Source organism: Oncorhynchus keta, chromosome 9 (genome assembly GCF_023373465.1).
Source record: "Oncorhynchus keta strain PuntledgeMale-10-30-2019 chromosome 9, Oket_V2, whole genome shotgun sequence".
NCBI classification, from domain to species: Eukaryota; Metazoa; Chordata; class Actinopteri; order Salmoniformes; family Salmonidae; genus Oncorhynchus; species Oncorhynchus keta.
The window spans coordinates 38,155,254-38,167,700 of NC_068429.1; the positions used below are offsets into that span (position 1 = coordinate 38,155,254).

A 12,447-nucleotide genomic window follows, 5' to 3' on the forward strand; every position below is an offset into this window, starting at 1 on the left:
GTTAAAGGGTTTTAAGGTTAGGGGGAGGGTTAGTTAACATGCTAAGTAGTTGCAAAGTAGGTAAAAAGTAGTAAGCAGTTGCACATTTGCTAATTAGCTAAAATGCTAATGTGCTTGCTGAGATTCGAACATGCAAGCTTTGCCTTAAGTAACCTGTTCTGTCTTGTGTAACTATACAAAACATAACATATCATACTAATTTGAGTGTCCCGGATTTTCGTTTACTGTGTTACGTCTATTATATGAGACCAGGCTGCTTGAATATGATATCACATCGCTCACACACAAGGGCAAAAGGATAACCGATACACCTCCCTGCTGGAGATGATGACCAAAACGAATACGTAGCCTACCAACAAGAGGCTCAGTGACTGGGTGCAAAGAGCGCGTGGGACCAACTTCATCACAACTTCTCAACTTCTCAAACATAGATATGAATAATGTATCGAAACTGCGAACAGTAATTTCACCTTAACTGTGTGGTGATGTCGAAAATCTGCCTTATTTAGATACTTAACGACGTCATCATCACCTTGCCGTTTCGAATTTTGACCTGGCAATCTACCGAGAAATGATCATACTTAGATACATTATTTGAAGTCATTATTGCCTTGCTGTTTCGAGTTTTCACCTGTCAATCTACTACTTGACAGATGATAGTTTCAGTGCTAAAGACTTTTCAGGTGAGTAAACATGTAATTGACAGTATTTACAATTCAATAGAAGTTTGACATTGTCATTAACTTTTTATTTACTTTAATTTACTGTTAACGTTAGGGTTGACAATGATAGGCCTACTACAAACATTTGAAATAAGTGTTCTCACTCTGTGCTAAATCTACCAAATTACTTGCCATTGCAATTCGTCTTTAGTAACAATGTAGCCAACAGTAAATAGAAACTGCAATCTGTCTTGTAGAAAGTTGTTTTTAAAGATAAAGCATGTACGATTTGATTTAGAATATGCCTGTCATGTTTTTAAGACAGAAAGTGCATTTGTGGGGGGCTTAAATCAAATGTAAGGGATTTGCATTTTGTTTTCACATTGTATTCAAGTAACGTTACAGACTCAGCGCTTCAAAATGGTACACTGTAGTTGGATCAAACATGGGCAAGTAATGTTGCTTTAAATGTTGATTCATGTATAATTCCATTTAGGAGAAAAAGGCTTTCAAAGATTTTGCAGCCATTTACACACTTGCTTTACAATAATCCTTGGGAAACATCTATTTATAAAATAAATATTTTCACCAAATTGCCAAAATAGATATTCTGTACATTATCTCACTAATTCCCTCATTAGGCAAAACATTAACGGTATTAAATTGCCTATTTGTTGTATGATAAAGATAACCTTTCATATTGAACAGCTACAGTGCTTCTCTTTTTTCACGCCCATTTAACATAGTTCAAACACTCTTAAGCCTTAGACCCACCCATCTCTTTAAGAATGCACATGGGAACCCATGTGACTGTGGCCATATGCTAAATCAGTGAGGTACATTGCTTAAAAAAACAAAGAAAATATTTAAATATTACAATATCTGATTAACTTCAGGTGCTAGTTTACAAGAAGGAACAACTTAAAACACCCAAACACATATCATAAGATCCTTTTGAGCAGTAGTGGTGCGTGGGTAAAATCACTGGGGAAGCCAAGAACCCCCCCCAAAAAAAAAAAAAAAAAATCCATATTAGAACCCACACAACCGTGCAAAAGTTTGGGGTCACTTAGAAATGTCCTTGTTTTTGAAAGAAAAAAATGGCCAGAAACAAATAACTTTCTTTTGAAACTTGTCAGTCTATTCTTGTTCTGAGAAATGAAGGCTATTCCATGCGAGAAATTGCTAAGAAACTGAAGATCTCGTACACCGCTGTGTACTACTCCCTTCACAGAACAGCTCAAACTGGCTCTAACCAGAATAGAAAGAGGAGTGGGCGGCCCCGGTGCACAACTGAGCAAGAGGACAAGTACATTAGAGTGTCTAGTTTGAGAAACCGACGTCTCACAAATCCTAAACTGGCAGCCTCATTAAATAGTACCCACAACAGTGAAGAGGCTTAGGGATGCTGGCCTTCTAGGCAGTGTTCCTCTGTCCAGTGTCTGTGTTCTTTTGACCATCATAATATTTTATTTTTATTGGCCAGTCTGAGATATGGCGTTTTCTTTGCAACTCTTCTGTGAAGGGAGTAGTACACAGCATTGTACGAGATCTTCAGTTTCTTGGCAATTTATGGCATGGAATAGCCTTAATTTCTCAGAACAAGAATGGACTGACAAGTTTCAGAAGAAAGTTCTGTGTTTCTGGCCATTTTGAGCCATTAATCGAACCCACAAATGCTGATGCTCCAGATACTCAACTAGTCTAAAGAATGCCAGTTGTATTGCTTCTTTCATCAGAACAAAAGTTTTAAGCTGTGCTAACATAATTGCAAAAGGGTTTTCTAATGATCAATTAGCCTTTAAAATTATAAACTTGGATTAACTAAAACAACGTGCCATTGGAACACAGGAGTGATGGTTGCTGATAATGGGTCTCTGTACACCTATGTAGATACTCCATTAAAAATCTGCCATTTCCAGCTACAATAGTCATTTACAACATTAACAATGTCTACATTGTATTTCTGATCAATTTTATGTTTTTTTAATGGACAAAAAATGTGTTTTTCTTTGAAAAACAAGGACATTTCTAAGTGACCCCAAACTTTTGTGTTGTGATAATTGCGTTGTTTTCTCTATAACCTGTTAATTCATATACCTTGCAAATGTGATATATACGCCTAAAGGTTGATACAATAAGAAGACACAGTGGCAGAATAAATTCAACCACACCTTTGTTTTATCACAAAACCAGATAGCAACCTCTGTCCAGTGAAGTCCACAAAGCATATTGCATGTACAGTAACAGACAGGTATATGACCTACAGTATGGTCAAGAAAGTTAATGTTTCCGCCATTTTTGGACCACTAAACAACTATTGATTTAGAACCACAGAAAGTTACCATAAATCAAAGAAAACAGGAGCTGTCTGCACTATTCCAGCACCATTTCAGCTTCAACATTTCAAAACCATCAAATCACCACTGCTTAGTCTAATACAGTGACAACTAAAAGATACAGAGTAAGCTAAATATGTTGTAGCTGTCCATGGTTCTGCTTTTTGTGTGTGTGTGTGTGTGTGTGTGTGTGTGTGTGTGTGTGTGTGTGTGTGTGTGTGTGTGTGTGTGTGTGTGTGTGTGTGTGTGTGTGTGTGTGTGTGTGTGTGTGTGTGTGTGTGTGTGTGTGTGTGTGTGCACGTTCATACAAGTAGATTTGTGTCTATTAGGTAGTTCTTGTGGAATTGTTAGATTACATGTTAGATATTGCTGCACTGTCGGAACTAGAAGCTCAAGCATTTTGCTACACTCGCAATAACATCTACTAACCATGTGTATGTGACCAATAACATTTTCTTTGATTTGACATATTGACTAACCCTACTTGTAGAGAAACACCAATGCCATCCTTCTCTCTTTCATGTCTATCACTCTGTCATACACTACACACTTATTTTTTGTTGTCCTAGGCTACCTAGCTAAAATGCTTGCTCGCTCGCCTATCTTCAATTCATGGGCAACGTTAGCTAGTTAACATGAGCCTTCTACATCTAACGTTAGCTACATTTTGATATTCCATCCTCTCAGGCCAGGGACACAACAATGTATGAATTAATGGTTGGATCAGAATCACCGTTATAATCATTGGTCAGTACTGAGAATTAAGTAAAACCACAAGTCCAAATCCCATCTCAATCCATGGCTAATTTAGGAAAGGGACAATATTAGCTAGCTAGCTAGCCATGGAGGACAACAACACAATGAGAAGCAACAAGTTTCTCTGTCAATGATGTATGCTCTCAATGGGATTTGATAGAGGTGTGATGGCAAAATCTAAGTTGGCTTCCTTTGATGCTTTTTTTTGGTGCGCCAGGACCATTTACATTTTAGATCAACGCTGATTGGCAAAAATTTTATATATTGTTCTTATCAAGGGAGGCCAAATGCTTGCTGGCTTACTTTGCCTTCAATGCTACGGGTGGCAACAATGTCATACTCGCTTGGACCAGACAGCATCAGATAGATGGCCTACACTTAGAGAGACAGAGAGGTGCTGTTTCACTCGCTTGAATGCTTTCTCCTGTGCGATACATTCAGCTGGTTGCGAATTTAAAGAAAATGAGGAAACACAGAGAGACAAAAGATAAATCATTTTATGTATTTAAACATTTTCTTGGTCAATTTTTTGGGGAAGCCCGGCTTCCCTTGGCATCCATGAATACACGCCACTGCCTTTGGGTGACTTTGGTTCAGGTCATGTTATGATATGAACAAAGGAATCTATTTCTGACCTGCCATTTGGAGCAGGACATGTAATATTCATGGCCTTTTCATTCTCAAAAATATATGTTTGCCGGGATGTGTCCAGTCCAGGGGATGCTTGCACATCTCTGGGAGGAAGGATGTCAACGTTGCAAAGCAGCTGAAATCTGGTTCCATCTGAATGAAAGCTCCTTGGCTACAACAACACCAGGCTCCAGACATTTGAAGCCGAAAATGAGGAAAGCAGACTAAAATAGATGTAACAGTATAATTTTAAACCGTCCCCTCGCCCATACCCGGGCGCGAACCAGGGACCTTCTGCACACATCAACAACAGTCACCCTCGAAGCATCGTTACCCATCGCTCCACAAAAGCCGCGGCTCTTGCAGAGCAAGGGGAACTAGTACTTCCAGGTCTCAGAGCAAGTGACGTAACCGATTGAAATGCTATTTAGCGCATACCGCTAACTAAGCTAGCCGTTTCACATCCGTTACACTCCCCCCCCTTTTGACCTTCCTCCTTTTTCCGCAGCAACCAGTAATCCGGGTCAACAGCATCAATGTAACAGTATAATTTTAAACCGTCCCCTCGCCCATACCCGGGCGTGAACCAGGGACCTTCTGCACACATCAACAACAGTCACCCTCGAAGCATCGTTACCCATCGCTCCACAAAAGCCACGGCTCTTGCAGAGCAAGGGGAACTAGTACTTCAAGGTCTCAGAGCAAGTGACGTAACCGATTGAAACGCTATTTAGCGCACACCGCTAACTAAGCTAGCTGTTTCACATCCGTTACATAGACAAGACTTTAAAACCTTGTATTAAAAATAACAAACCCAGCACTAACATTCACTGACCCCAAGGTCAAGCAATAAGCTCATAAAATACAAATACAAAATACCGAAAGTGCTGCTTGTTCACCCTTGTTCATCTCCTTGTACTTGCAGAGGAGAGCAGGTTCTTCTTATGCTGAAAGACAAATTCCAGGAAATAGGTTAAAACATAAATACATTCATACTCTAATAACTTGTTATTGGCTGTTGACTGCTACAGCTGTACTAATTCACCAGCTAAAAAACAAGCCCTATAATCAACCTGCTTCCAGTCAAACAATGGCATTGCTGACACAACTTATTTAGCAAACATTTAACTTCATAATTAGCTAAATGTAAATGATATTCATCTAGCTAGCCAGTTAGTTGAAAATGCAAAAAACGACATAAATCTAAATCTATTATCCAAGCTAGATAGCTTTTTAGCCATTATTTAATTGTGGCTAGCTAGCTAGAAAACCTTAGGCTGTATGTACCTATCACCTGGCTAACATGGGTTAGCATATGCACCACAGTGGCTATTTTCGGTGGTTTAACATGACCAACTGACAAACATGACAAAGAGTATCATTATGTCATGCATGGCTCAGCACATCAACAATAAACATCAGACAATCTAACATTAACTAGCTAGAGTTCTAGCCAGCTAAAGTTAGCTAGCTAGCTAGCATGCTACCTGTATTAGTGCTGTGTTCATTATGAGTTATTATTATTATTATTTGTTTATTATTAGTGCTTTTTGAGGTCGGTTCGTTTTCGGCACGATTATTGAAAAAATAATAAAGATTTTTGATTTCAGTTTTGATCATTTAAAAAATAAATACATGCACCATGCATTATGTTGCTTGAATAAAACAATAAACACGGATTAAAACAAGTAATAGAAGTCCCATGATGGTAGTGAATGTTCATTAATGCTTATCACTTATTAACCATTCACATTACTTAACTTTATTATTATTATTTTTTTGCCCTTTTTTCTCCCCAATTTCGTGGTATCCAATTGTTTAGTAGCTACTATCTTATCTCATCACTACAACTCCCGTACGGGCTCGGGAGAGACGAAGGTTGAAAGTCATGCGTCCTCCGATACACAACCCACAACCCAAGCCGCACTGCTTCTTAACACAGCGCGCATCCAACCCAGAAGCAAGACGCACCAATATGTCGGAGGAAACACTGTGCACCTTAGTGTGCACTGCACCCGGCCTGCCACAGAAGTCGCCGGTGCGTGATGAGACAAGGACATCCCTACCGGCCAAACCCTACCTAACCCGGACGACGCTGGGCCAATTGTGCGTCGCCCCACGGACCTCCCGGTCGCGAACCCAGAGTCTCTGGTGGCACAGCTGGCGCTGCAGTACACCGCCCTTAACCACTGCGCCACCTGGGAGGCCCCACATTACTTCACTTTAATAAAATATTTCAGTTGTTGTGTATAATACATTTGTTTTATTTGATGACTTTATTATTTAATTCCAAATCATCATCTCATCTCTATAGAGCTGCTGCCTATGCTGTCTGACAAAATCACTACTTTAGTAGATCTTCAAAGTAAATAAGGCATACTTTATGTATCCTCTCTTGATCGCACATTCTTCTGTGTCTTGTGTAGCAAGTGTAAAAGAAACACAGACTGTACGAGTAGCCGTGCAATGGATTATGGTCATTGTAGTTAGTTTAGCACAGAAAACGTGATAATTATGTAGAACATTGGCCTGTTGGAAACTACAACTCCCTACTACATCTTACAGTTAAGGCATAATCTGATTTATCTCTAGATTAACTGTAGCGCAATGTGCAAAGTGAGCTCACAGAAAAAAACAATTTTTAAATATTATTCAGATAATTGAACCTACTTCAGTCAATTAGTAAAGAAAATTCAGGAAAAAAATACTCTTTGTTTAATCGTTCAGCAGTAGCCTGTATGCAGCTGTTTAGTTACACAGCAATAGCCACTGGGCACACCACCTCATTTCAACGTGGATAATTAGGTAATATTTGGTAAATACATTGATCAACAACAGGACTAAATAAAATCTAACTTTAAATACACTTTAAATACAATTTGATTTGATGTAATCTTATTCTTTCAATTGTATTTTTTGGTTTAGATGGAGACGTGAATCCAACATATGTATTATTAACTTGTAGATTCCATTTGAATTCAACCAAAACTGAAACGTAGGCCTATATGTATTTTCTATTTTTAGTTGAACCCTGGGTTGAATTGCAACATTAGCTGTTGATGACTTCCCAAATGTTATACAGGCCTAAATGTCATCCTTGATGATATATGATTTATAAATGATGGTTATATTTGATTTGATTTGTTGGGCCTACCCGTTGGAATGACTTCGATAGCAACAGTGAATCTATTAACTTGATATTTTCTCAACAATCATTATCACGATAGCACATTGGTAATAGTCAATGACAAATATGTCAAAGCTAAACAAGGCTGGGCTTGGTTAAAATCCTGGATGGGAGACTGAAGAAAAAGCTGTAGATAGATCAACTCTATCTTTTTTTGTTATAGTGGCTATTATGTTGAAGATCTGACGATGTTTCAGTTGTACAAATTCAACATATTTTGGTTGTTGAAATGTTACCCTCAAAATGACAGTTTTAACAAAGGTTCATAACTTTTTTCAAATCCAATGTATGTTCCACCACAGGAAGTTGGCTGCACCTTAATTGGGGAGGACGGGCTCATAGTAACGGCTGGAGCGGAATAGGTGGAATGGAATCAAATACATTAAACACATAGTTTAATGCCATTCCATTCACTTCATTCCAGCCATTATCATGAGCCGTTCTCCCCTCAGCAGCCTCCACTGTTTTCCACGTAGATTCCACATCGCAATATGTTGACAAATTACATTGATTCAACCAGTTTGTGCCCAGTGGGTAGCTAGCAACAAAAACAACTTTATGACACTGTGTTGAGCTAGCTAATGAAGTATGCACATGAAGCTAGCAAGCTGTTTCACAGGGGACTCTTACCTGCATATGGGTGATGATTAATCACAGCAGACTAAAACACTTTCAAAATATTCTTCCCACTCGGCATCAACCAATAAGAGCTGCATGATACCAGCACCAGCAGAATTCAGGGCGACGCTGTTGTTGAAAGCTGTAGCTACACATAGCATGTTATCCATAATGGAAATATGAAATATGAGTAATTTTTCCAATATCCGCGGTATCTGAGAACAGGATGTGACATTTGATAGAAGGCTGGAGGAAATTCGCTAGCTAGCTAACCAAATCAAACTTTATTTGTCAAATCAAATCAAAAAAAGTTTATTTGTCACGTGCACCGAAGACAACAGGTGTAGACCTGAAATGCTTAATTACAGGCCCTAACCAACAGTGCAATTTTTAAGTAAAAAAATAGGTATTAGGTGAACAATAGATAAGTAAAGAAATAAAAAACAGCATTAAAAACACAGTGGAAAATAACAGTAGCGAGGCTATATACAGTAGCGAGGCTATATACAGTAGCGAGGCTATATACAGGCACCGGTTAGTCGGGCCAATCGAGTGTACCTTACCGTGAAATGCTTACTTACAACCCCTTAACCAACAGTGCAGTTCAAGAAGAGTTAAGAAAATATTTAACAAATAAACTAAAGTACATTTTTTTCACAAAAAATAAAATAAATAAATAAAAGTAAAACATTAACATAACAATAACGAGGCTATATACAGGGGGTACTAATACCGAGTCAGTGTGCGGGGGTACAGGTAGTTGAGGTAATTTGTACATGTAGGTAGGGGTGAAGTGACTATGCATAGATAATAAACAGCAAGTAGCAACATGTATAAACAAATGGAGAGGGGGTGGAGTCAATGTAATAGTCCGGTGGCCATTTAATTAATTGTTCAGCAGTCTTATGGCTTGTGGGTAGAAGCTGTTTTAAGGAGTCTTTTGGTCCTAGACTTAGCGCTCCGGTACCGCTTGCCGTGTGGTAGCAGAGAAAACAGTCTATGACTTGGGTGACTGGAGTCTCTGATAATATTATGGGCTTTCCTCTGACACCGCCTATTATTATTATTATTAATTTATTTATTTGTTTCACCTTTATTTTACCAGGTAGGCCAGTTGAGAACAAGTTCTCATTTACAATTGCGATCTGGCCAAGATCAAGCAAAGCAGTGTGACACAGACAACAACATGAGTTACACATGGAGTAAACAATAAACAAGCCAATAACACAATAAACAAATCAATGAGACAGTAGAAAATAAATAGGCCATAGGAGCGAATAGTTACAATTTAGCAGATTAACACTGGAGTGATAAATTAGCAGATGATGATGTGCAAGTAGAGATACTGATGTGCAAAAGAGCAGAAAAGTAAATCAAATAAAAACAGTATGGGGATGAGGTAGATAGATTGGGTGGGCTATTTACAGATGGACTATGTACAGCTGCAGCGATCGGTTAGCTGCTCAGATAGTTGATGTTTAAAATTGGTGAGGGAAATAAAAGTCTCTTGCAATTGGTTCCAGTCACTGGCAGCAGAGAACTTGAAGGAAAGGCGGCCAAATGGGGTGTTGGCTTTGAGGATGATCAGTGAGATATACCTGCTGGAACGTGTGCTACAGGTGGGTGTTGTTATCGTGATATATAGGTACTGGATGGCAGGAAGCTTGGCCCAGTGATGTTATGGCAGTTGCCATACCAGGCGGTGATGCAACAGTTCTGGTTGCTCTCGGTGGTGCAGCTGTAGAACTCTTTGAGGATCTGGGGACCATTGCCAAGTCTTTCAGTCTCCTGAGGGGGAAAATAACACACAACTGTCTTGGTGTGTTTGGACCATGATAGTTTGTTGGTGATGTGGACACCAAGGAACTTGAAACTCTCGACCACTTCACTACAGCCCCGTTGATGTAAATGGCCTTTTCCTGTAGTCTACGATCAGCTCCTTTTCCTTGCTCACATTGAGGGAGAGGTTGTTGTCCTGGCACCATACTGCCAGTTCTCTGACCTCCTCTCTACAGTGGCTTGCAAAATTATTTACCCTTCTTGGCATTTTTCCTATTTTGTTGCCTTACAACCTGGAATTCAAGTAGATATTTTGGGGGGGGGGGTTGTATCTTTTGATTTACACAACATGCCCACCACTTTGAAGATGCAAAATATTTTTTTCTTGTGAAACAAACAAGAAATATGACAAAAAAAGCAAACTTGAGCATGCTTCACTATTCATAACTAAAGTCAATACTTTGTTAGAGCCACTTTTTTTGCAGCAATTACAGCTGCAAGTATCTTGGGGTATGTCTCTATAAGCTTGGTACATCTAGACACTGGGATTTTTGTATATTCTTTAAGGCAAAACTGCTCCAGCTCCTTCAAGTTGGATGGGTTCTGCTGGTGTATAGCCATCTTTAAGTAATACCACAGATTATCAATTGGATTGAGGTCTGGGCTTTGACTAGGCCATTTCAAGACATTTAAATGTTTCCCCTTAAACCACTCAAGTGTTGCTTTAGCAGTATGCTTAGGGTCATTGTGCTGCTGGAAGGTGAACCTCCATCCCAGTCTCAAATCTCTGGAAGACTGTTTCCCTCAAGAATTTCTCTGTATTTAACACCATCCATCAATCCTTCAATTCTGACCAGTTTCACAATCCCTGCTGATGAAAACATCCCCACAGCATGATGCTGGCACCACCATGCTTCACCATGTTCTCGGGGTGATGAGAGGTGTTGGGTTTGCACCAGACATAGCGTTTTCCTTGATGGCCAAAAAGCTTAATTTTAGTCTCCTCTGACCAGAGTACCTTCTTCCATATGTTTGTGGATTTTACTCCAATCTCCGCTGTGGAGCTTTGCAGCTCCAGTCTCTTTGTTTCCGCTCTGATTAATGCCCTCCTTGCCTAGTCTGTGGGTTTTGGTGGGCGGCCCTCTCTTGACAGGTTTGTTGTGGTGCCATATTCTTTCCATTTTTTAATAATGGATTTAATGGTGCTCTGTGGGATGTTCAAAGTTCCTGATATTTTTTTAGAACCCAACCCTGATCTGTACTTCTCCACAACTTTGTCCCTGACCTGTTTGGAGAGCTCCTTCGTCTTCATGGTACCACTTGCTTGGTGGTGCCCCTTGCTTAGTGGTATTGCAGACTCTGGGGCCTTTCAGAACAGGTGTGTATATATACTGAGATCATGTGACAGATCATGTGACACTTAGATTGCACACAGATGGACTTTATTTAACTAATTATTGGAGACTAAATATAGTTTACCTGTTGTTAACAATATAAGCCATGCCCGTCTGTTTTGCCCCATAGTTGCTCACATTTACGGTTTCTGTTGTTGTTCTGTTTGCTGTCAAACGTCCCAGACAAGGACACCTAATTCAACTTGTCAACTAATCCTGCCCACAATTAATTGAATCAGGTGTTTTTTGTCTTGGGATACAATAAAAATGTGTACTGTTGGGGGTTCTCGATGGACTAGAGTTGGGAACCATGAGTATGTGGTTAATTTATTACTCATAACTATAAATGTGTGCCTGTCTCACTGATATATTTCAGATGTCTTTGTCCGTATGGATAGACCACTGAGAGCCTGAAGATGAGATGCTGATTTAGCCACGGATCTTCTGCTGACTCAAGCATGACTTTTGGGAAGAGGAGCATTGTGGGAAAAGTTGTTCTTGTCTCCTAAACCCTCCAAGGCTGTTTGTGAAAAAGAAACTGGGTCAGACATGAACGGTAAGGGCTGTCACCTCTTGGTCTCTCCCTCTGGTGTACCCCCATCGATGGGCATGATCACAGGACAGCAGGCCCCCTCCATCAGGATGCCTATGCGCACCACCCTGTCCCCAGGATTCTGTACCACCCTGAGCCCCTCTCCAGTGGGTAGCAGCTGGGGTAGAGGAGGGGGTGTCCACCACTCCCAGGTACCCCTCAGCTCCGGGACAAACTCTGGGAATTCTGGGAGTTCTGTCCTGCTCCCTACCTTGAGCCTCCGCAGGCAGATGTTGACCAATGGGAAACAGCCAAATGTGTCAAGTGTCTCACAGATGTCAAGGCAACAAGTGTCCGCCCTTCAACTCCCACCCATCAGCATTGCAGCCACCAATCAGGGCATGGCGTCTGACTGCTCTGACAGTGGTGTCAAAGGTACGTTATTGTAAGCTTTGTCGATATACAGTATTACATGCAGACTAATGCATTTACACGAGTGTAGATGTGAGTGATGTCTTGACATTTTATGTAGGATAAGGTCATTTCCATG

The 12,447-nt window shown here is 40.1% G+C and overlaps 1 protein-coding gene across 3 annotated transcripts in view; it reads left to right on the plus strand.

Annotated features, from left to right (window-relative positions):
• The first annotated feature begins 305 nt into the window (after positions 1 to 305).
• The window catches only part of rfx3 (regulatory factor X, 3 (influences HLA class II expression)), a 122,298-nt gene continuing 110,156 nt past the window's right edge, over positions 306 to 12,447 (plus strand). For all 3 annotated transcript variants that reach the window (XR_008143260.1, XR_008143259.1, XR_008143258.1), the window contains exons 1-2: positions 306 to 683; positions 11,742 to 12,332. The gene's annotated coding sequence lies outside the window, so the exon portion shown is untranslated. The remainder of the gene's footprint in view (positions 684 to 11,741; positions 12,333 to 12,447) is intronic.